General features: G+C 42.8%; 1 protein-coding gene across 5 annotated transcripts in view; it reads left to right on the forward strand.

The window, feature by feature from the left end:
- Window positions 1-23,121, forward strand: part of RNF38 (ring finger protein 38) — a 115,020-nt gene that overhangs the window by 2,327 nt on the left and 89,572 nt on the right. The window contains exon 2 of one of the 5 annotated variants that reach the window (XM_062599568.1): window positions 1,756-1,921. The exons of the other annotated variants lie outside the window; for them this stretch is intronic. The gene's annotated coding sequence lies outside the window, so the exon portion shown is untranslated. The remainder of the gene's footprint in view (window positions 1-1,755; window positions 1,922-23,121) is intronic. 5 annotated transcript variants of the gene reach the window in all.

Genomic DNA, 23,121 nt, shown 5'->3' on the forward strand with positions numbered 1-23,121 from the left:
GGTTGTCCGACCAGAAGAAAACAGTGTGAATGCAGCAGTCCTTTTCAGTTTCACTTCTTTGTAAGGCATCTGTTGTTATTCTAGAGACTGCAGCACTTGAAGAGTGAAGACAGCTCAAAAACTTGTAGTGTACCTAACATCAAATATTTTAGTGTAATTTTAGTTCTGAAAGCAGCTTTTCTCTTAAATAACTTTGTTTTGTAAATCACCCTTTGGATGTCAGCCAGTAAACTTCGCTACGATCCATCAATATAGCTTGCCATTTTCAGCTATGTTATAGTTCAAAATCTTAGAATAACTTGAAAACTCAAATAAAGACTCACATGAAGCTAAGTCTTATTCAAAAATATTATTAAAAGCAGTGATGGGAGGTGCTCATGTAGGCAGATAACCTGGCATTTCGTAAGCATTTCCATTTAGGAAATAGTGCTGATCAAAGGATCAGTACTAATTTTCAAACACATGCAAAACTGCTGGGTGTGAAGGATTGGACATATTTATAATGAAACTGTCACTATATCCATTAAAGTGTAATGAAAGGCAGTGTAAATTCATTCTAAGCAGTTCTAATTGAAGTATAAAAACTCTCTATATGTTTCAGATGAACACATGTGAGTTGCAGTGCCCTGAGCTCTGTGTGGTGTGTGTGGTTTTATTCTTGAACAGGAAAGTAGTTACTGTGGCTTTATGGTGAGCATCAGTGTCCTCTGATTTATGATCAATGATCCCTACATAGCTTTGAAAGTCTCTTAAACATCACAAGATGCAAGGATTTCTCCTTAGTAATCACAAGTGAAGTATGTTCAATGTTTAGATGATTTTCAAAAGTTGTCACTGATTTTGGTAGATGGGGGGGGGTGAGGAAAGATAAAAAGAAAATCTGAAACTTGTTTTACACCTTCGTTTGATTTTGGTTTAAAGTGTAATGTTTGTAAATAAGTAAGTGGCTTGATGTTACTTTTTGCTTAGAATTGTCACAAATTTATGACCTGCAGCATGTCCCTATGTGTGCTTTTTGGGTGGAACAATCTACTTTGGACACTTAATCATAATTACCTCTAGTTCTTCAGAATTGTTTAGTACAACTGTGGTGGTTTTGCTTATTTTAATTGAATTAAAAATTAATAGAGAAGGCTTTGTTTTTAAGAAAGTAAGTGTACTCTGAGTAGTTTCTGTAAAACATGAAATTAATGTTAGCAAACATATATAGAATTTTTTATTTTTTATTTCCAGAAGTTAATAGTTATCATAATAGAAACAAATTGTAGAATTATGGGCTTACTTTGGGAAATAAATACTAACAAATGTGTACTTCTTTGTAACAGTTAATTATTTTCAGATAGAGTACACTCTCATTTTAAGTCATGCTTTGTGACTTCTTCAGATGATTTTTTCTAAATTAATTTCACTCCTACTTCCATCAGTAAAATAATAAATAAAGCTTGTATGGACTAGAAAAGTTAATTTTATGGCATGGAATTGTTCAATGAAGCTGTTTTGGAGGTAGCTACTGAGGTAGTGATACACTTGCCAGCTCAAGTGAATGCTAACAAATGTTCATTCTTTTCTTTCTCCAGACTTTAAATATTTTAAAAATTCTTAATGCTGGTATGCATGCCATTAAATTTTAGTTTTAACACTACAAACAACTTTATCCTTGCTAACACAGGCATACTTCAAATGTAATGCATGTAGGAGCACAGGAGTCAAAAATTCCAAAATACAAATGGATATTTTTGCCTCTATTTTTTTTAGCTTACTTCATGTCCAACACTTCCTCCTGATTTTCCTGTATTTGAAATGGTGATGCTACAAAACTTGTGTGTTGTTGTGATGATGCTACAACACTTGCCCACCTGAGGTTACCATCGCAGACACTGCTTGTTTGTCCTCTTCGAGCCTTCAACTATTTCATGCCAAGGTAAAATCACTGCAGAAAGTAGGTTCAGCAGTAGGGCAGGTTTTGTAGTCTCTACTTCATGTAGAGATTATGCTTTGGGACAGGTATGGAAACTGAACTTCTACCACAGAGGTTTTATTTTTGTTCTGTGAGGAAGAGTGTTTTCATTGTTGCTGAAAGGTTGAAATGAAGAACTGTTTAAAAAGAGTACTAATAAGTGCGATTGTGAACTTTGTAAAAGCTTGGAAAAACTTTGCTGAATTTTTAAAAAGAAATGTTTTTGCTTGCTTTTTTGTATTTATTTTTTTTACTTACACAGTCCTTTTCCACCTACAAGATTATCTTGGCAAAATGAAACCCACATGTGCTCAGACTCTTTTTAATTCATGGCTTTTGAGAAAGATAGGCTTGAAATCTCTATCAGTCAATAGCTTGGTGGTTATTATTTTTACAGTTCTTGCACTTTGGATATTTTAGGTGGTTTCTTGTATGATATGTGCTTCGTATCAGAAGTTCAGATGGAGATATATCAGCTAAACATAAAGAGTTGTCAGTCTGAATGTGATGCAGGATGTAAGTGAAAAAACAACAGAGAAGAGTACTAAAATATTGAAGAGCATCATTATCAGTTTGCAGTGGAACTTCCTTTGCATGAATATTCTGCTTTTTCTCACTTCTGTTTTTCTCTTGTTTTTACTCTTTAGACTTACTTTCTTCTATTTGCATTGCTTTATGCTTGTTCTAAAGAACAATTTTCCCCCGTTTTGTGTGTGTGAAAGCACAGTAAATATCCATTTCGTTGTTAGAGCTACCTGAACGTGGAAAACATTTTCCCTTTCTTACAGGGAATAATATTGGCTGTTGTCCTTATGTGCTGATAAGTTAAAATCAAGCTTTCTTTTAAAAGTTGCTTGATGTGTAATGTAGAGCAAAGAATGAGTGCTTTGCTCTATTTAGGGAAAGAAACAGGAAGTGGTTTTTGAAATAGCTAAGTCATAGGTATTTTAGGAAGTGTTTCAGTATGCACAATGTACACTGCTTTTGTTTTCCCAGCTCCTCAGAGAGGCACACATGCTCCCAGTGTTCATTCTTAAAGCACTCCTCCCTAGACCTTGTTGAGGTGAGAAGTGTGCCACAGCTCTGGCCACCTCTGCAACTGTTTCCAGGATCACTGCCACCTCTACCCTGCCGTGCAAGTCCTCAACAGTCATGGTTTGCATGAAAGGGGGACATCTGTGATTGGTCTGTAGGTGACAGAGGACATCAAAGCATTTCTCTGATTTCGGGCTCTGCATCCACATGGGTCACCTAGCTTCAGCATAACAATGTCCAGCACCTGAAATGGTTTGGTTGGAGATCACTTCTACAAATTAATGGGCTGTTATTTCTTTGAGAACCTTAAAAAACAAAACAAAACAAAACAAAAAAAAGACTAACCTTCAGTAAAATACAGCAGTATTTCAGTGCTCATACATGACAGTGTTAGCGCTTGGTCACCAAGATTCCCAAATGGGAGATGATGGATTTAAAAACAGAAATAATTATCACTTTAATTGCATAAAACTTCAGGAATGCTCAGGTAAGTCTTTCATCGAGTTTTCTTTATTTCAAATGAATGTAACTGTAGCATAAAGTACATTGTATGTAGCCACTAGCAAATAGAACAATGTTACTTTTGTTGTTAAAGGTTATTTGTTATTTGTCAGTGTATAAGGGAATTTCACTTTTTTTCCCTCTAGAATCCTACCTATGTGTGCTCCAGATTTTTTGGAGGATGAAAGCAGGAGGAATTTGGTTGGCTCTGTTATATGATAACTTCTTTGCTAATCTATATATTTAGGAATAGAGTTAAATCTGAATTCTGTTGATTTCATTAAAATATGACTTCATAATCTGTGTAGTTGGCAAATATACTTTTTCAAAAAAGAGTATGCTAAAATAGTTGAGAAACTCCTAAATACCATACAGACTGTCTGTTTGCATGATGCTTATATTTAGGAGAGGCTAGGGAGTGATTAGTCAGCCAAGAAGTGTGGCTAGCAATGTTCGCTGTAAAGATAAAGCAGCTGGGTCTGTTGGAGAGTCAGTGGAACAGCATGTGAATGCTGTGCAATGGCACTTGCACAGGAGCTGTGGCACGGAGTCTGGAAGCATGTGCTGCAGCTTCTTAAGCACAGCTGCAATTTGTCCCCTCTTTATTTTTCCCTTAGGTACCCCAGCGTGTGTTCAGGCTGCAAAGTAAAAAAATTTGAGATTTATGTTTACTCTCTGCTTAGGCTCTACCCTGTGGAGATTTTATTTTTAGGTATGTGGTTAATTCTGCTTGCATTAATAACATGTGCAAATGTTTACAGCATCTGAACTGTGTTCCCCCTGACCTAGCTTTAAATTTTTAATGCTTTTTAGCTTCCCTTTTATTCCTCCTCCTGTAATTGGTTCTTCTGCCCATTTTTGGTGCATGTAGGCTTTCTATAGATCTTCTGCTTGTCATCACTTTCCTCCCCCATCCTGGTTTGTGAGTTGATATGGCAGCAAGCCAAGCAGGAGTAAACTGTAGTTTATGGAATGGATTTGGGTGCAGATTTAGTAGTAAGTTGTTGATCCTTCTGGCTTATAAGCTCTGGGAGTCAGTAGTGTCTGTGGCTGTGTTTGTTTTTGAGTAAGATTACATAAAGTGTTTACGATGTGTTCTGAAAACTGCTTTTTTGAATTGAATTAAGGTTAGGCCTTTTTAGCAATTTCAGAAACTCTCAGTGACTTTTGGAGCCATGAGGAAAAGCTCTTAGCCACAGGTATGAGAAAAGTGTTGAAACTAAGAATTGTGTAACTATGCCTGTCAGGAAGTGATGCAGCAAAGGGTTGTGCGTGCTAGCATGGCATATTACAAATAAATGGAAAATGAGGATATATTGGGTCTTATTCTTCATAAATGCCAAATAAGGAGGGATTCCCAGAAAAATACTCCATTCTTTATTAAAGAAAATTCTTATTTTTATTTTGGAGATGCTGACGTGGTCTCCTGGATGTGTAGGATCTTTCACTTGCTGACCATTTTGGAGACTGACCTTTGATGGTGAGCTGTATGATATACATATGTAATTCCCTGCCTAAACACAAACAGCCAACAACAGTTCTGAATTTTTTCCATGTATAAATCCTATCAACTTTATTAAAAAAATACAGTAAGCATGCTGAAGTCCTGCTGATGTGTAAGCTGATAAGACATGAAAATATGGGTTCAAGTAATCAGATCCCTCTTCTGAGGAGAAATTACCTCCTGTCTTGGATAAAAACGTAACACAGATGCTCTCTGGCTCAAGGTTTCCACCCTGTTCTGAATTCAGAGAAGATCATCCTCCCAAGCAATGTCTCTTTGTTCTTGGAGCACCTGTGTTCATTGCTCTGTGTGAAGCCAAGTTGTCTCTGGTAGTCAGTGCTGAAAGAGCTCTCAAATAACAGCTCTGGTGAGGTGTCTGGCTTACTGCTGGGGCAGGGGAGGTGGGGGTGCTAACTTGTTCATTGTCTGCTCCTGCATCCTACTGAAAGCATTAGGCAGATGCCCTGACCCACTGAGGTCTGCACTCTTTCAAATTGCTGAAGTAAATCTCGTTAGTAATAAAAACTGCTGCAGTGTCTCTCAGTGCAGTGGACTAGAAGCTTTCGTACAGAAAGTTTGGGTTTTTTTTGAACACTGTTGGGTCACAAGGAGTTAAAATTTTCAGGAGGCTGGACAGCTTTTAGATCTGCTGATTTTAAGGCTAAAACATCTTTGAACATCTAAGCTAAAATACATTGCAGTGTTAAATATCCTCATTTACATGAATGATAAAATGGTTAATTCCTTTGAGTGCCTCTTCCTTAAAGAACCTACTACATATATATCAGTCTCAGACTGAAGTATCATCAGTCCAAGGGGGAACAACCTGGTGATTTTGCCTTTCAGCTTTGCCCAGTACTGCTGTTGTTCTGTAGTAGAGTGATTAGGGCATTGTTTTAGCCTCGTACTGATGATAGGCTGATATTTATTATGAGTTTATGGATTCCAGTGCACTAACTTCGATTATATGTTTGATATTTTTTGGCTCAGCACAGATCTTGCTATGGAAGGAAGAAGTCTAGTAGGTATGTTCCCTAGCCTGCTGCAAGCTCAGTTAGAAGTTAGGACCTTTAGTTCTCTTGTCTCTCTGGGCAAACCACACAGGCAACATGTGTCTTCATTTCTTGATAGTGATTTTGCCATTCCACCTCAGAGGCATGGTGAAGGTAATACATATGGAATTTCCAGAGAATTACTCTCTGGAAAACTCTACTTAGGAGAAAGCTTGAGGATCTGAGGTTAAAGGTAAAATGCTGTATAACAATATTTTAGCATACTTCTATTATTTTTATTTTATTTCACTCTTAAGAGAGAGTAAGCTATACTCATCTAGTATTTCATGGTTCCTTTTGGTTTCCCTTTTTTTAAGAAAGATCAGAGTGCTTTCTTGCAAAGTAGAGCTCAAAGTTGACAATGGTTATTTCAATGAAAATGGCCCTTTGTGCCCATTTAACTGAGAATCTGCTCAATACTGAATTATATTCATGAATAGTGACCAATCTACTGATCACTAATGCTGGCCTGCTGATGCTAAATTTCAGATAGTGTCACCACTTGTCAACTAAGACCTTTTAACAGCAATATGGCAACTGAACAGGAGGTGCAAAGAAGTATTTGGATGGTGACTTCTTCTTTGATAACTGGTTTTATTTCAGCTGAAGTGGTGGAAGTTCAGCTGTGTAACTCAGTGAAAGCTAGATATGATATAGAAGGCAGGCTGAATAAAAGTACATGCTCTGGAATGTAGTGTTGGCAATCTTAATTTCTTCAAATGACATCACAATAATCCAAAAGCTATTGCTGCTCTTCCCAATGATATATACATTAAAAAAAAAGTAATAAAATATGAAATGGATTTTTCTCTTTGTAATTTTAGATTAGTCTAGAAAGGGGAAAAATTGTCATCCTGAATGACCTAGAATTTGGTCATCAAATGAGTTGAGTTCTCTAAACTTCACTGGAGTTCTTGGGAGATACTATTTAGCCTAGCTGTTAATTCATAATATGCCAGTAAATTGTGCTAATATGGAAAAATTGTTGGATTTTTCTTGTTGTTGCTTTTGACACAAACTCTCCTAATCTTATGGTTTACGCAGTATGATACAAAAAGTACTAATAATTAAGAGTTTGAACATTCAGAAGAAATTGCTTAAAGGATTTTCTCCGTTTTAGGCTGCTTTTGTTGAAAAGAAGAGAGTGAATATGAAGGAACAGGCAAGAGCTGTGAGTGTGTAAACATGGTAAAAGTAATACAATGGTAGTAACCAGGATGGTGGAATAAGGTGCCCTCTCAGTCAGGTAGCAGATGACACCAAGCTGCGGGGACAAGTCAGGACACTGAAATGCAGAGGGACCTTGAGATACTGGAAGAATGGAGACCTCATGGAGTTTGATACAGGCAGGTGTGAAGTACCAGTCCAGGGCAGAATAGGTACATGTAGAAGGTCGGATGGGAGTCTGTCTGGAGGGATATTAGCTTTACTGAAAACACTTGTAGACACAGAGAACATGTTCTTGCAGAAGCTGAGTCAGCAAAGGGCCAGTCCTGTCCTGAGCTACAGCAGTCACGTGCAGCAGAAGGTTGTGGATAGTGATTCTTTTTCTCCACTTGGTCCCAAGGAGGCCACCCTAGGGTTTTCTGCCCAGCACTGGGCTCCCCGGGCCAAGGTAGACATGAACTCAGAGGAGCAACCTCACCCAAAGCCTGAAGTTGGTGGGTTCTGGAGCTGGGCTTGTACAGCCTGGTGAAGATGCAGCTCAGGAGGATCTCAAGCGCTGCTGGCAACTCTCTCCTGTGAGGCAAGGGAGGCAGTGGAGCCAGATGACTCCTATATGTGACTGGGCAAGGGACTGGTGACAGCACATGGGTGAGAACACATGAAATTCTCTTAGATATTATGAATCTTTTTTTTTTTTTTTTTTTTTTTTTTTCACCCAAAGGGTAGTCAAACATGAACAGGGGCTCAGAGATTTTATGGGATTTCCATCTTTGGAAATATTTAAAACTTAGCTGAACAAGGCCATCAGGAGCCTGCTCTAAATGGGCCTGCTTTGAACAAGAAGGGTAGACTAAATGACCACCATGGTCTCTTCCAACCTAAGTAACTCTATAGAAACTGATAGTCGTCATGTTTTTCTTGGCCTGGAAATGCCTGCTTCAGGCACTGGAAGTGAAGAAGATGTAAGAGTGATTTGAGATTGTTCTATTTGCAGATGGTCAGTAGTGATGGTGAAAACTCCATTTATTTAGACATACGAGAGTGGCTTCTGTCTGGTAGGGTTTTGTTTTATTCTTTTTTAACCTTGAGTTTTTCATCATGGTCATCTTAGTATACTTCCTACCATCACCACCCTCCAGAAAAAGAATTTGAGTTGCAAAGGGTTTAGTTTATATAGACTTTTGAGTAAAATGTAAATAGCTGTTTGTATTTAAAGGAGTGCTGAAAACATGGATGCTTTCCTGCTTCTTTCTACCCTTCCTCCCAGCTTGTTGCTGTTCTTGTTGATTTGTTTAAAGGCAAACTATTTTCTTCTCACAGACAGAAGTGTGCATGTTTATTTATTTATTTAACCTCAGAAGTGTAAGGGATGTCAGATCTCATTTTTGCTATTGTACATGGTGTATGTTCTCAGGTACACATGCACCTGAAATGTGTATATGTGATGCACATTTCTGCCAGAGAAATGAATTTCAAGATCTGTTGTTCAGTAATAAGAGTTTTTCCAAGTTTGTAGGATGTGTGCCTTAAGTACATATGTACAAACAAAATATTCAAGTGCTGCTCAATGGACTAATTTAATTAGTAATATAAAATATGAGCACAACAGAAAGTAGGTAGACCAAAAAACCCTCCTAAGGTAGTAGGTCCTGTAGGTGACCTCCTAAGCCTATGCTCCCAACTAAATGTAAAGCTTACATCCTTCTGCTTTTATTTCTATTTCTGTGAAAATAACTTCCAAGTTGTTTCAGGGGAGGCTTTGAAGTATTCAGAAGACTTACAAAAAATGTCTGAGTAGGAGATAAATTAACGTCCTCCGTGAAGTTTCGAAATGTTATGGCTGGAGTGGATGCTGTTCTGTTTGGTTTCTCTTTGGTCAGTGTCTTTTGGCGAGTGACTCACTTGCAAACTGTTGCAGTATGTGGTCTCTCTTGCAGGCCACAGGAAAGAGCGGACATATCCGGGGTCAGGAGATGAAACAAGTTGCAAAGAATGGGGGTTGTAAGGAACCAGTTGGGAACCAGTTTATTCGAAGGAGGGGGCACCAAAATACAGAAAAAAAAAATTCCATGGAAAACAGGTTTCGTGGATTTTTCTGCTCATATAACTCATAACTTATGATTTCTTTTGAGGATTGCTCTTAAAGCATGTATTATAAAAGAAAAATTTCAAAGCAAAAGACTGACATTTTGTGTGTGTGTGTGTGTAGTCTGCATCCCTTGTTAACCAGCCACACAGAAGCTGTGCCAAAATGGGGGAAATGAAGCCATATCACAGAATCACTGAGGTTGGAAGGGATCTCTGGAGATCATCTAGTTCAACTCCCTGCCCAAGCAGGGTTACCTAGAGAATGTTAGACAGCATCACATCCAGGTGGACTTTGAACATCTCCAGAGAAGGAGACTCCACAACCTCTCTGGGCGACCTCTTCCAGTGCTCTGTCACCCCCTCAGGAAAGAAATTCCTCCTCCTATTCAGGTAGAACTCCTTGTGGTTCAGTTTGTGTCCATTGCCACACACACACACACACACACACACACGCACAAAGAATATAGCAGAATTTGCTGGAGTTCTTGAATCTCCACTGTAGTTGGGGCTAAAGTGATGTTAAAGCATTTTAAAGCAATGATTTGTGTGTCATTTGTCCTATTTATTACTCTTCTACATTATGTCTCTGTGTTAGGTTTAGTAGTTGTTTCCTATTGTGAATTTGTCATTTTGGTGGATTTTTTGGAAGCTGCATTTTCTATTTGGGACTGGCAAGCGAGATGTTTCTAGTAGCTAAATTTTCTAGAAGCTTACTGTTTAATTCCCTTTGTGTCCCTCCTCTCATGCTGTTATACTCTTCTGTTTTTTTTTTTTTTTTTCCTCCTCCTCTTCCTGACAGTACGAGGACTCGAGTTTAATATAGTGAATCAAAGAAGAGGAGCAAAGAAGTCTACTAGACTACATCAGAGGAGGTATTATAAACAAGAGCAAATCATTATAGCATTGTACAAGGCCAAAGGAATGCTTTGCTTTCAAGGCACTTTATCTAGTCTTGGAGGCCTTTTACATCCCCTAGGTAAGTGTAGCTGAAGGAGAATTGCTCAGCAGAGATACCAAAATGATGGGCTGTTCACTGTATCAACTTTTGCCATTCTGAAGAGCTTAAACTTATTCAATTTTGAGGAGAAAACCTGGTGAAGGTTTATTACATCTCTATAGAGGGCCCAGAATAACTAGTAAAGATTTTACAATCTCTGTAGACAGCAATAGGTAAAAATAAATAAATAGTGCTGAATGTTCATGTATGCTTTGACATTGTCCATTGTCTCCAGAGTTATCATTTAGAGTTTATCTGCTAGGAAGATACACTATGTTAATTTAATCACTATAGCAAAAGTGACAGAGATGTGTATTTCAACATGCCTGTTCTAGGAGAGTTTGTGCTGTTCCAGGATACAGGGTAAGAACATAGATAGAATATAGATAGAACATTTTGGACTTGTAATGCATGACGTTACTCTTGGGTTGTAGACACTGTGTACTTGGAGCCTCACAGTGCACCAGCGTACTTGCCTGTTCTCTTGTATATACCCATGGAGAGTGCTTGAAGCCCAAAGTTGATTACAGCTATGGTTTGTATTGAAAAAAAAACTCCAGACGTGTTGGGGCACATGTGGTGCTTTACTGGAGTACTTAAGACTCGCTGTCCTGCAACCTCTAAAATGATCTGATTTGATGATCTCCTACAGAAGCATTCATGATTTTTACTTTGTTTTACTTTGCTTAATTTTTGCTATTTTGCTTTTGTTGCCCCTTGTGTTCAAAAATTATACGCTTGTCTCAGCTCATACGACTGGTCATACCAGAGCTACCCAGGCTGATACCCTGACCTAATGTGGCTCGTGAGTTTTGCTCTAAATGGTAAATGTGTCAAGGTAACAGTAAGCTTTTCAAAGCTATTGCTAAGTGAACAAGTTATTAACATACTGGTGCTCTCAAGGAAGGGTTAAGTGTTCAGAATGTGCCCAACTGATGACAAAATCCAGTTTTATAGTTCTTTCTCCACCTTGCATCCGTTTCTAGTTGTTCACTTGCTGCTAGAGACAAACACTCTACATGTGTGGGAACGCTCGCGGGCAGGCATGCAAACCTGCACACCTCAATATCTAAATGCAATCACCTTTGCGTCTGTTAGAAGGGTCTTAGTGTTTAGCAGTGGTGACATTCTCTGACTCCTAATTGCCTCAGTGCATTGTTTAAGATAAAAACAGAGATACTGCTTAGAGATACTGGCTTTACAGAATCCTGAATTTATGTCAGTACTGAGTGCATTGTAAACTTTACAGTAGTGTTTTGCAAAACTGTACAGTATGTACAGTATGTAACCCTACTTGCTGGGGCTAGTTGATCTGGCTACTTAAATGCTTCTCTTTAAGTCTTACGTAGTACTTAGTGAGATCTCTGCTTCCACTGAAATGTGATTGAAAGTGAACTAGAGGTGTGTACATATACATTTTTAAATCTATGTAGATACATTGTGCCTTCATCTACAAGCCCCTGTGTTTTTGATCAGATAGCCTTTATTGAAAGCTAAGTAAAGCAGTCATGTGGTCAGTCATATAAAGATATTGATAATAGCAGTCTCCATATGAAGGAATTAGTCCCTTGAAATGATCATGTAAGTTGCAGTAACTTGCCCTCTTGCTCAAACTTGTCATCTAATGGAGTTTAAACCAAAATGGGTATTTTTGTCAACAGTATGATCCAACATCACTCCCCTGTTAAGTTGCTAGATGAACTACTCAAAATTATTGAGCTGTGTGCATGTGTCACAGCTATTGGCTGAGTGTGTCTGTGTTGCTGCTCTCCCTTTCAGATGTTGTTATCAGTATCAGTACTTGTTGCAGCACAATGGACTGTGATAACAGAAGTGAGTCTTGTATCCTTGGGAAAGGTAATATCATGGGATCATGAGGACTCCTGGTGGAACAGAGGAAGAGTGGGTGACAAACAGCAAGGCAGGACCAGTAGGGAAGTGGGGGATCTCACTATGTTAAAAGATAAAATATCAGAACTAAGGAATCAGCAAATATAGACAACAAATCAGAGAAAAAAATAGATGAGAAAGAAAGGCAATCTGATTATCTCTGTAGCCTCTTGGCAGAAGTATTAGGATACTGTATACACTCCAAAGGTTGCCAGTGGGATGAAAAACCTCAAACGTAAAGAAAATAAACTGACAAAATTCCAAATGAAATAGCAAAGCAAAAAAATCTTAACTTTGACATATTCTTGCAGGTTGGACTATCGTGACTTTTGCTTAGATTTTAGGGGATTTTCTGGCAAAAATCTACACTAAGAGGATACTTCACAGAATGTGGAAGAGGGAACAGGCTACTTTGGAGAATTATAGGAATGCTGTCAGAGTATACAGAGATGTGACAAGGAAGGCTAAAGACCATTTGGAATTAAGTCTGACAAGGGATATCAAGAAGGGATTCTTCAAATACATCAGGAGCAAAAGGAGGACTGCAGAAAATGTGGGCCCACTACTGAATGGTGCAGGGGCCATGGTGACAAAGGATACAGAGAAGGCAGAATTACTGAACGCCTTCTTTACTTCAGCCTTCACTGCTAAGAGCACCCCTAAAGAGTCCTGCAGCCTGGAGATGAAAAAGGAAGTCTGGAGAAAGGGAGACTTTCCTTTGGTTGAGGAGGATCTGATTAGAGACCTTCTGGGCAGGCTAGACATCCACAGATCCATGGGCCCAGATGGGATGCACCCACGGGTACTGATGGAGCTGTCAGATGTTGTTGCCAGGAAGCTCTCCATCATCTTTGCAAGGTCATTGAGAACTCTTGGTGCCTGAGGACTGGAGGAAAGCCATCATCATACCTGTCTTCAAAAAGGGCAGGAAGGAGGACCCAGGCAACTCCAGACCAGAGGCTGGTCAGCCTTACCTCCGTCCCTGGAAAGGTGATGGAACAGCTCTTTCAGGATGTCGTCTCCAGACATATGGAGGAGAAGAAGGTGATCAGGAGTAGCCAGCATGGATTCACCAAGGGGAAATCCTGCTTAACCAACCTGATAGCCTTCTCTGATGGCGTGACTGGCTGGATAGATGAGGGGAGAGCAGAGGATGTTATGTACCTTGACTTCACAAAGGTTTTTGAAACTTATCTCGGCAAGCTCAGGAAGTGTGGGTTAGATGAATGGACAGTGAGGTGGCTTGAGAACTGGCTGAAAGGCAGAGCTCAGGAGGTTTACATGACTGGTGCAGAGTCTATCTGGAGGTTCATGCCTGGTGGAGTTGCCCAGGGCTCAGTACTGGGTACTATCCTGTACAACTTATTCATCAGTGACATGGATGAAGGGACAGAGTGCCTCCTCAGCAAGTTTGGTGATTCTACCAAGCTGAGAGGAGTGGCTGAGACACCGGAGGGCTGTGGTGCCATTCAGAGAGACCTGGAGAGTTGGGTGGAGAGGAACCTCCTGAGGTTCAATAAGGGCAAGTGCAGAGCACTGAACCTAGGGAGGAATAACTCTATGCACCAGTACATGCTGGGGGCTGATCTGCTGGAAATCAGCTCTGCAGAGAAGGTCCTGGGAGTGCTAGTGGACAACAAGTTGACTATGAACACGCAATGTGCCCTTGTGGCCAGCAATTATCCTGTGGTATTCTGGGGTGCATTAGGAAGACTGTTGCCAGCAGGTCGAGGGAGGTGATCCTGCCCCTGTGCTCAGCCCTGGGGAGGCCTCATCTTGAGTACTGTGTGCAGTTCTGGGCTCCCCACTACAAGAGAGACATGGAGCTACTGGAGAGAGTCCAGCATAGGGCTACAAAGATGATCAGAGGTCTGGAGCATCTGCCCTGTGAGGAATGGTTGTGATAGCTGGGCCTGTTCAGCCTGGGGAAGAGAAGACTGAGGGAGGATCTTATCAATGTGCACAAGTACCTGAAGGGAGGGTGTCAAGCGGATGGGGCTAAACTCTTTTCAGCAGTGCCATGTGATAGGATAAGAGGCAATGAGCACAAACTGAATCACAGGAATTTCTGCCTGAGTAGGAGGAGGAATTTCTTCACTGTGAGAGTGACAGAGCACTGGAAGAGGTTGTCCAGGGAGGTTGTGGAGTCTCCTTCTCTGGAGATACTCAAAACCCACCTGGATGCAATGCTGTCTTAACATTCTGTAGGTGATCCTGCTTGAGCAGGGGCATTGGATTCCAGAGGTCCCTTCCAACATTACCCATTCTGTGGTTCTGTGAAACACAAAGACGGAAGTCATCTTCCCTTTTTCTTCACTCACATATTGAAGACTGAAGCAAAGAACGCATTCAGTAACTGCCTTCCCTGTATCCTTCATCACCAAGTCCCTTGCCACATTCAGCATCAGCCTCACATCTTCTCACATCTTCTTGCTGCTAATGACCTCAGAGAAGCCCTTCTTATTGTCCTTAACCTCTATTGCCAGATTTAATTCCAAATGGTCTTTAGCCTTTCTCATCACATCTCTGCATACTCTAACTACATTCTTATAATCCTCCCAAGTATCCTGTCCCCTCCTTCCACATTCTGTTCACTTTCCTCTTCTGTTTGAATTTTTCCAGGATCTCCTTGCTCATCCATACAGGTCTCCTGCCCCCTTTGCTAGAATTCTTGCTCATTGGGATGCACCACTCTTGAGACTGGAGGAAGTGATGCTTGAATACTAGCCAGCTCTCCTGGACTTCCCTTTCTCCTAGGGCCTTTTTCAATGAGATTCCTCCAAGTAGTTCCCTGAAGAGGCCAAAGTCTGCTCTTCTGAAGTCCAGGGCTGCAATACTGCCTATTGCCTTGCTTCTTTCCTGCAGGATCCTGAACTCCACCATCTCATGGTCACTGCAGCTATGGGCGGTCCCCAACCTTCACTTCTCCAAAACAATCCTTCTTGGTTGGTTAGGAGAAGGTCCAGCAGCACACCCTTCCTCATTGGCTCCTCCATCACCTTTGTCAGAAAGTTATCACTGATGCATTGCAGGAGCCTCCTGGACTGTTTGTGCCTACCTGTGTTGTCCTTCCAGCAGATATCAGGGTAGTTGAAGTCTCCCATGAGAACCAGGGCCTGTGAATGTGAGACTGCTTCCAGCTGTCTATAGAAGGCCTCATTGACTTCCTCTTCCTGGTCAGGTGGCCTGTAATAGACACCCATAACAGTGTCCCCCATGCTAGCCTGCCCTTTGATCTTCACCGGCAAGCTCTTGACTACCCCTCCTCCACCCCTAGGCAGAACTCAGTACATTCTAACTACTCTCTCACATAAAAAGCAACCCCACCAGCTCGTCTTCCTGGCCTATCTTTCCTAAAAAGCATATAGCCATGCATGACTACATTCCAGTCATGTGAGCTACCCCACCATGTCTCTGTAATTGTAATGAGATCATGGCCCTGCGTCCTCACACAGATCTCCAGTTCCTCCTGTTTGTACATCATGCTGCATGCACTGGTGCACAGGCATTTCAGAGAGCATGCAGGTTTCTCAGGAGGGATGCAAGGGAGTCCCCTATAGCCGTGTCTCATACACGCATCCCCAGCTGCATACACACACTGGAGGCCTTTGAACCTGAGCTGTTTTTTTTTTTTTTTTTTTGACTACCTTGCCTTTATAACTCTCCCCTTCGCCCTTCCTACTTAGTTTAAAGCCCTCTTTACTAGGCTGGCCAACCTGTTGACAAAGACATATGTTCTCTGCTTGGTGAGGTGGATTCCATCTCTCCCCTCCAATTGCTGATCTTCCAACACTGTCCCATGATCATAGAAACCAAAACCCTGTTGCCAACACCAATGGCACAGCCAGTTGTTAATCTGGATAATTTATCTACTCTTCCTCCCATCCTTGCCCCTCATCTGCAGGACTGAAGAGAAGACCACCCGGATTCCCAGACCCTTCACCACCATGCCCAGAGCTCTGAAATCCTGTTTGAATGTTCTCAATTTGCCCTTGATATCATTAGCACCCATGGCAAAGTGCAGCATAGAGTAGTAGTCTGACAAGCCTTGGCAGCCTTTCAATGACATCTCATATCTGAGCCCCTGGCAGGCAGCAAAGCTCTCCAGACAGGCAGTGAGGTTGGCAGATAGGTGCCTCTGTCCACTGCAGGATGGAGTCATCCAGAATAACCACTTGTCGCTTCTTCTGAGTGTTCCTGCAAGGCACAGGGTCTGACAGCCCAATTGCTTCCATTGAAGTCAGGTCTGGGCCTTCCTCATCCTACAGGGCACTAAATTAGTGGGAGTGTTTGGAGCCTCTCCAGAAGGCCTGGACTGATGGTCTGCTCTCCTGTAAGAGGTGTACTGTTGTTGAGGATTTGTGTTGTCAAGTCAGGGAGTTGTGGGATGAAATCAGTAGATTACAAAACATGTGAGAAAGTGCGCAGGAGATAGAGGGTGTTCTCAGAGACCATACTGCTCCCAGAATGCCAATCCCCTGCAGCAGGGGAGTTGCTGGAGGACTCTGTGAAGAGTGAAATAGTACAGGACAGCACTGTCGAAGAAGGCTGGAAGCTAGTTGCTTCTTGAACAAAGAGAAGAAAGGCCCCTAATCCTCCTGTAGACCAGGAGTTACAGTTGAAGAACAGGTTTAGTGCACTCCAGGTCCCCAGATCCGGCCTCGAGGGAAGTAACTGGGCTGTCTGAGCCTGTGCCTTGCGTGACCACTCGGAAGAGGTAACAAGTGGTTGTAGTGGGTGATTCCATGCTGAGGGGGACAGAGGTGCCCATCTGCCGAACTGACCCCCTCCTCTAGAGAGGTTTGCTGCCTGCCAGGGGCGAGGATATGAGATGTGTCTGAAAGGCTACCAAGGCTTGTGCGCTCCTCAGACTACTCCCCTCTGCTGCTCTTTCACGTGGGTGCTAACGACAGAGAGAGCAAACTAGAGACAATCAAAGAAGACTTCAAGGCCTTGGGCACTGTGGTCAAAGGTCTGGGAGCCCAGGTGGTCTTCTTATCGGTCCTGCCGATTGGGGGAGGCATGGGAGGAGGAAGAGGAAATTTTTGAAATCAGCAACTGGCTGTGCCATTGATGTTGGCAACAGGGTTTTGGATTCTGTGACCATGGACCATGGTTTGAAGACCAACAACAGGTGGGGAGAGATGGGATTCACCTCACCAAGCGGAGCACATTTTCTTTTGCAAGCAGGTTAGCCAGCCTAGTAAAGAGGGCTTTAAACCAGGTGGGGAGGGAGGTGTCGTACAGACAGGGTAGACAACAAAACACAAGTTGGGGTGCCTCCAGCAGGTGCATGCAGCTGGGGATGTGCTTTTGGGACATGGCTGTGGGCAACCCCCGTACACCCTTCCTGGGAAACCTGCAGGCATGACTACCTCTCCAAAATGCCTGTACGCCAATGCACGCAGCATGGGGAACAAACAGGAGGAGCTGGAGATCTGTGTGCGATCGCAGGGCCATGATCTCATTGCAGTCACGGAGACATGGTGGGATAGCTCACATGACTGGAATGCTGCCATGGATGGCTATGTGCTTTTTTAGGAAAGACAGGCCAGGAAGGCAAGGTGGTGGAGTTGCTCTTTATGTGAGAGAGCAACTGGAATGCATCGAGTTCTGGCTAGGTGGGGAGGAGGAGGAGCCAGTTGAGAGCTTATGGGTAAAGATCGAAGGGCAGGCTAGCATGAGGAACACTGTAGTGGGTGTCTACTACAGGGCCACCTGACCAGGAGCAGAGAGTTGGTGAGGCCTTCTATGGACAGCTGGAGGTAACTTCATGATCACAGGCCCTGGTTCTCATGCGGGACTTCGACCACCTTGGCATCTGCTGGAGGGACTACACAGCAAGGCACAAACAGTCCAGGAGGCTCCTGCAATGCACTGAAGATTTCTTGTCACAAATGGTGAAGAGGCCTAGGAGGAATGGTGTCCTGCTGGACCTTGTCCTTACCAACACAGAGGGGCTGGTTAGAGATGTGAAGGTTGGGGCAGATTTGGCTGCAGTGATCATGAGATGGTGGAGTTCAGGATCCTGCAGAAAAGAAGCAACGCAACAAGCAGGATTGCAACCTTGGACTTCAGGAGAGCGGACTTCGGGCTCTTCAGAGACCTAATTAGTGGAGTCTGATGGGTTGAGGCCCTAGAAGGAAGGGGGGTCTAGGAGAGCCGGCTAATATTCAAGCATCCCTTCCTCCAAGCTCAAGAGTGGTGCATCCCTATGAGTAAGAAGTGCAGCAAAGGAGGCAAGAGACCTGCACAGGTGAACAAGGAGCTCTTGACCAAATTCAGACAGAAGAAGAAAACACACAGACTGTGGAAGAGGGTACAGGTTACTTGGGAGAATTATAGGAATGCAGTCAGAGTATGTAGAGATGCTGCAAGGAAGGCTAAGGCTCAGCTGGAATTGAGTCTTGCAAGGGATGTCAAGGACAATAGGAAGGGCTTCTTCAAATACATCAGGAGCAAAAGGAGGACTGCGGAAAATGTGGGCCCACTACTGAATGGTGCAGGGGCCCTGGTGACAAGGGATACAGAGAAGGCAGAATTACTGAATGCCTTCTTTGCTTCACTCTTCAGTGCTAAGAGCAGCCCTCAGGAATCCTGCAGCCTGGATGTGAGGGGGAAAGTCTGGAGAAGGGAAAACTTTCCTTTGGTTGAGGAGGATCTGATTAGAGACCTTCTGTGCAGGCTAGACATCCACAGATCCATGGGCCCATATGGGATGCACCCACAGGTACTGAGGAAGCTGGCGGATGTTGTTGCCAGGCCACTCTGCATCATCTTTGCAAGGTCCTGGAGAACTGGAGAGGTGCCTGAGGACTGGAAGAAAGCCAAAGTCACTCCAGTCCTCAAGAAGGGCAAGAAGGAGGACCCAGGCAACTATAGGCCAGTCAGCCCCAACTCCATCCCTGGAAAGGTGATGGAACAGCTCATTCAGGATGTCATCTCCAGACATATGGAGGAGAAGAAGGTGATCAGGAGTAGCCAACATGGATTCACCAAGGGGAAATCCTGCTTAACCAACCTGAGAGCCTTTTCTGATGGAGTGACTGGCTGGGTAAAGGAGGGCAGAGCAGCAGACATTGTGTACCTTGACTTCAGCCAGGCTTTTGACACTGTCTCCCATAACATCCCCGTAGGCAAGCTCAGGAAGTGTGGGTTAGATGAGTGGACAGTGAGGTGGCTTGAGAACTGGCTGAAAGGCAGAGCTCAGAGGGTTGTCATCAGTGGCATGGAGCCTAGCTGGAGGCCTGTGGAAACTGACGTCCCCCAGGGCTCAGTACTGGCTCCCATCCTGTTCAACTTCTTCATCAATGACCTGGATGAAGGGATGGAGCGCCTCCTCAGCAAGTTTGCTGATGATGCCAAGGTGGGAGGAGTGGCTGACACACCAGAGGGCTGTGGTGCCATTCAGAGAGACCTGGACAGTCTGGAGAGTTGGGTGAAGAGGAACCTCCTGAGGTTCAACAAGGACAAGTGTAGAGTCCTGCACCTAGGGAAAAATAACCCTAGGCACCAGTACAAGGTGGGGGCTGACCTTCTGGAGAGCAGCTCTGCAGAGAAGGACCTGGGAGTGCTGCTGGATGACAAACTGACCATGAACCAACGATGTGCTCTTGTGGCCAGGAAGGCTAATGGTTTCCTTGGGTGCATTGGAAAGACTGTCACCAGCAGGTTGAGGGAGGTGATCCTGCCCCTGTGCTCAGCCCTGGGGAGGCCTCATCTCGAGTACTGTGTCCAGTTCTGGGCTCCCCACTACAAGAGAGACATGGAGCTACTGAAAGAGTCCAGTGTAGGGCTACGAAGACGATCAGAGGTCTGGAGCATCTGCCGCAAGAGCTGGGCCTGTTTAGCATGGAGAAGAGAAGACTGAGGGAGGATTTTATCAATGTGCACAGGTACCTGAAGGGAGGGTGTCAAGGGGATGGGGACAAACTCTTTTCAGTTGTCCCGTGTGACAGGAGAAAAGGCAATGGGCAGCAACTGAACCACAGGAAGTTCCACCTGAACATGAGGAGGAATTTCCTCACAGTGAGAGTGACAGAGCACTGGAAGAAGTTGCCCAGAGAGGTTGTGGAGTCTCCTTCTCTGGAGATCTTCAAGGTCGCCTGAATGCATCCCTGTCTACCATGCTCTAGGTGACCCTGCTGAGCGGGGAGGTTGGACTAGATAATCTCCAGAGGTCCCCTCCAACCTTACTGATTCTATGATTCTATATCAGGCATAAAGCTGTGTGACTTTTGCAGGAAAACAGGGGAGGAAGGTGAAATCAGGACATACTGCAAGAGCAGTCTTTTTTCTTCCTTTCCCTTTCCCTTTCCCTTTGCCTTTCCCTTTCCCTTTTCCTTTTTATTTTCTTCTTCTCCTATTTCTTCTCCTTCTTCTTCTTTCTTCTTTCTCCTTTCTCCTTTCTTCTTTCTTCTTTCTTCTTTCTTCTTTTTTGCCTCCTTCTTTTTCTTCTTGAAGAGTTTAACTAACATCGGTTTCATAAAAGGCAGATAAAGCCAGTTCTGGTCATGTTGGAGTTCATGAAGCATTTGCCTTCCCTCTCCTGTGTGTATTTGCTCCAGATCTTGTTGTGAAGCTCTGATATTAACGTCAATAATGTTAATGACCTTTCAGAAGCATGTTACTTTTGTTATAAGGAATAGCCTGAAAACTAAGCGCTTTTCAAAAGTCATAACTTCATGCACACTTAAGCCATAGGTGAAAACGCAGATAGGAGGATAGGAAAAAGCAGTGCCTCTTACCACTCTGGCTTGTGGCCCACTCTCTCCTAAGCTGGACCAATAAACTGCTGCAATTTACAAAGAGCACCAGGTGTTAGCTGAGGTCGGTTTCCAACGATGAGACATTCCTAGGGAATGCATCCACATACATGGGAGGGCTGAATGCATTTTCCTCAGAGATGGCACTGCCTTGCAGTGTGGTCAAGAAGTGGGGCAGAGAGGCTGCAACCACTCCTTCTCAATCTCCATAGTTATTGCTGGGTGACTTCTGGTTCTGACTCTCTGCATCCACTGTTGTACCTGTTGCATAGGTCGCTGGGGGCACTGAGGAAGAAGGAAGGGCTACAGGCTGCTATCGCGTGAAATACAGAGATCTTTTATTTTTGTAATGATCTGAAAGAGGATTTGCTGCAAGAGGCAATATCTCTGCAGTCTTTAGGGGCCTATTAATGTATACAGATTAAATTTTGAACAGATCTCAGCAGTAAATGAGTGTTCTGTAGACATGAATAAATATTAATTACCTTGATTTTTTTGTCTATTAATAAAATATGTATTTATTCTCTGTATAGTGATAGTGATAGAGAAAGCTTCACTGATAAAGCAGTACATGCTTGGAGGGAGAGAGGAAAGGAGTACTTAGGTATGTCAGAAAAGGTTCTGTTCTCTGTTGCTTGCAGCTGTACAAGAATGCAAAGTGAATTAAAATGTATGGTCTTTAAAATGACTGCAGAAATGTGATGACATCAATGTGCAGATAACATCTCTGAATGATACAATCCTCCACATGATGCAGTTTATGCATGAATCAAAAGGAAGAGCTTGGTCTCCACTCTATAGTGGCCTTGGGTGATCTTCACTATTTGAGAGAGTGAGGCTAGAGACCTTTCCTTTTGAGGGTGTCGGTCCTCACCACTCCCTCTCTGCCTCACAGGCAATTTGGTAACTCTCTACAGACCACAAACCTATGGGCTGGCAGATGCCTGCCTGAACTACTGAATGTAATTTTTACAGGGCTCTGCAGTATAGTTTGCCTGGGAGGCCCCAGTGCTTTCCTCTTGTCTGTACATGTATTCAGACATTCCTGGTGCTTTTTGCCTTGTGTTTGAACTGCACATGTAAAGTGTGCTGAAGGCACAGGAAGAAATTTAGGTGTCTTTCATTTCTTATCAGGTGTATAGTAGAAAATCTGAATTATTCTTACTGTTGTCACCTGAAAGCATGTTAACATTTCACGAAAGTGTATTGTCCCTATCCTACAGAGTTAAACATCTGACTACACTTTTGTTTTTCCTGGTTGAACCATTGATCTACATCTTTCTAGCATCTCAGCAACACCTTAGAGTTCACCCTGATAAGCTCTGTAGTCTGATTACTAGTATTGGAAAAACAATTTCCTCTTATAATTGGGAGAATTTCCTTTCGTGTGAGCACTCCTGTTATGAAAATAAATTAGAAAACATTGACAATCAGGCAACTGAGGATCTGTCCAGGGCATAGCTTAGTCTTGACTCAATGAGAACATTCAAAGCCTTATTAAAGCAGGCTACTGATAGTGCTCGAGTTATAAAGGCTGAGTCATGTTTTTCTTCCTCAAGGTAGCATTCGTAAGGAGATGATCTGGACTTGGGAAAATTAGGAACACTAAGTAGGGCCTTCCAATGTTTCTGATGACTTCCAAGAAACTTCCTGTATTGAGAGTACTTTTCTTCATTTAAGCTTCATGATGGGTCTCTGTTAAGGATGTGCTGTTTCTTTGGAGTAGTTGTGGTAATTCCACTGTGGCAGAAGAGACACTTTTTAATATCAAGAGCATCCGTGGATTGAGCTTGTATCTGGGAGGTATTCCCTTCCAGTTCCTTTTTTCCTCATGTGTAGTCTAAACCACACACCTCTATGGGAATTTCTTTAATACACAAATGCCAACTTCAATAGCTTTCTACCTATGTTTTAACTCCACTCTCCCTCTGTTGGTCTTGAACTGATACCCCTCAGTCATCTCTTTTCTAAGCTGTAGAGTCCAAGTCTATTTTTTGCCAATTTTAAAAATTTTATTTTAATTCCTATTTTATTTCTGCCTTGTTCCGTGGCCTCTGTTACAGCTCTGAAGCAAGCAGTTTTCAAGGTACAGATGACTGACTGGATGTATGACATCTTTAGTCTTATTCTGTAGTGCTTTTAATTCTAGATCTTTTAATTCTAGA

This window comes from Rhea pennata, chromosome Z (genome assembly GCF_028389875.1).
Source record: "Rhea pennata isolate bPtePen1 chromosome Z, bPtePen1.pri, whole genome shotgun sequence".
Lineage (NCBI taxonomy): Eukaryota > Metazoa > Chordata > Aves > Rheiformes > Rheidae > Rhea > Rhea pennata.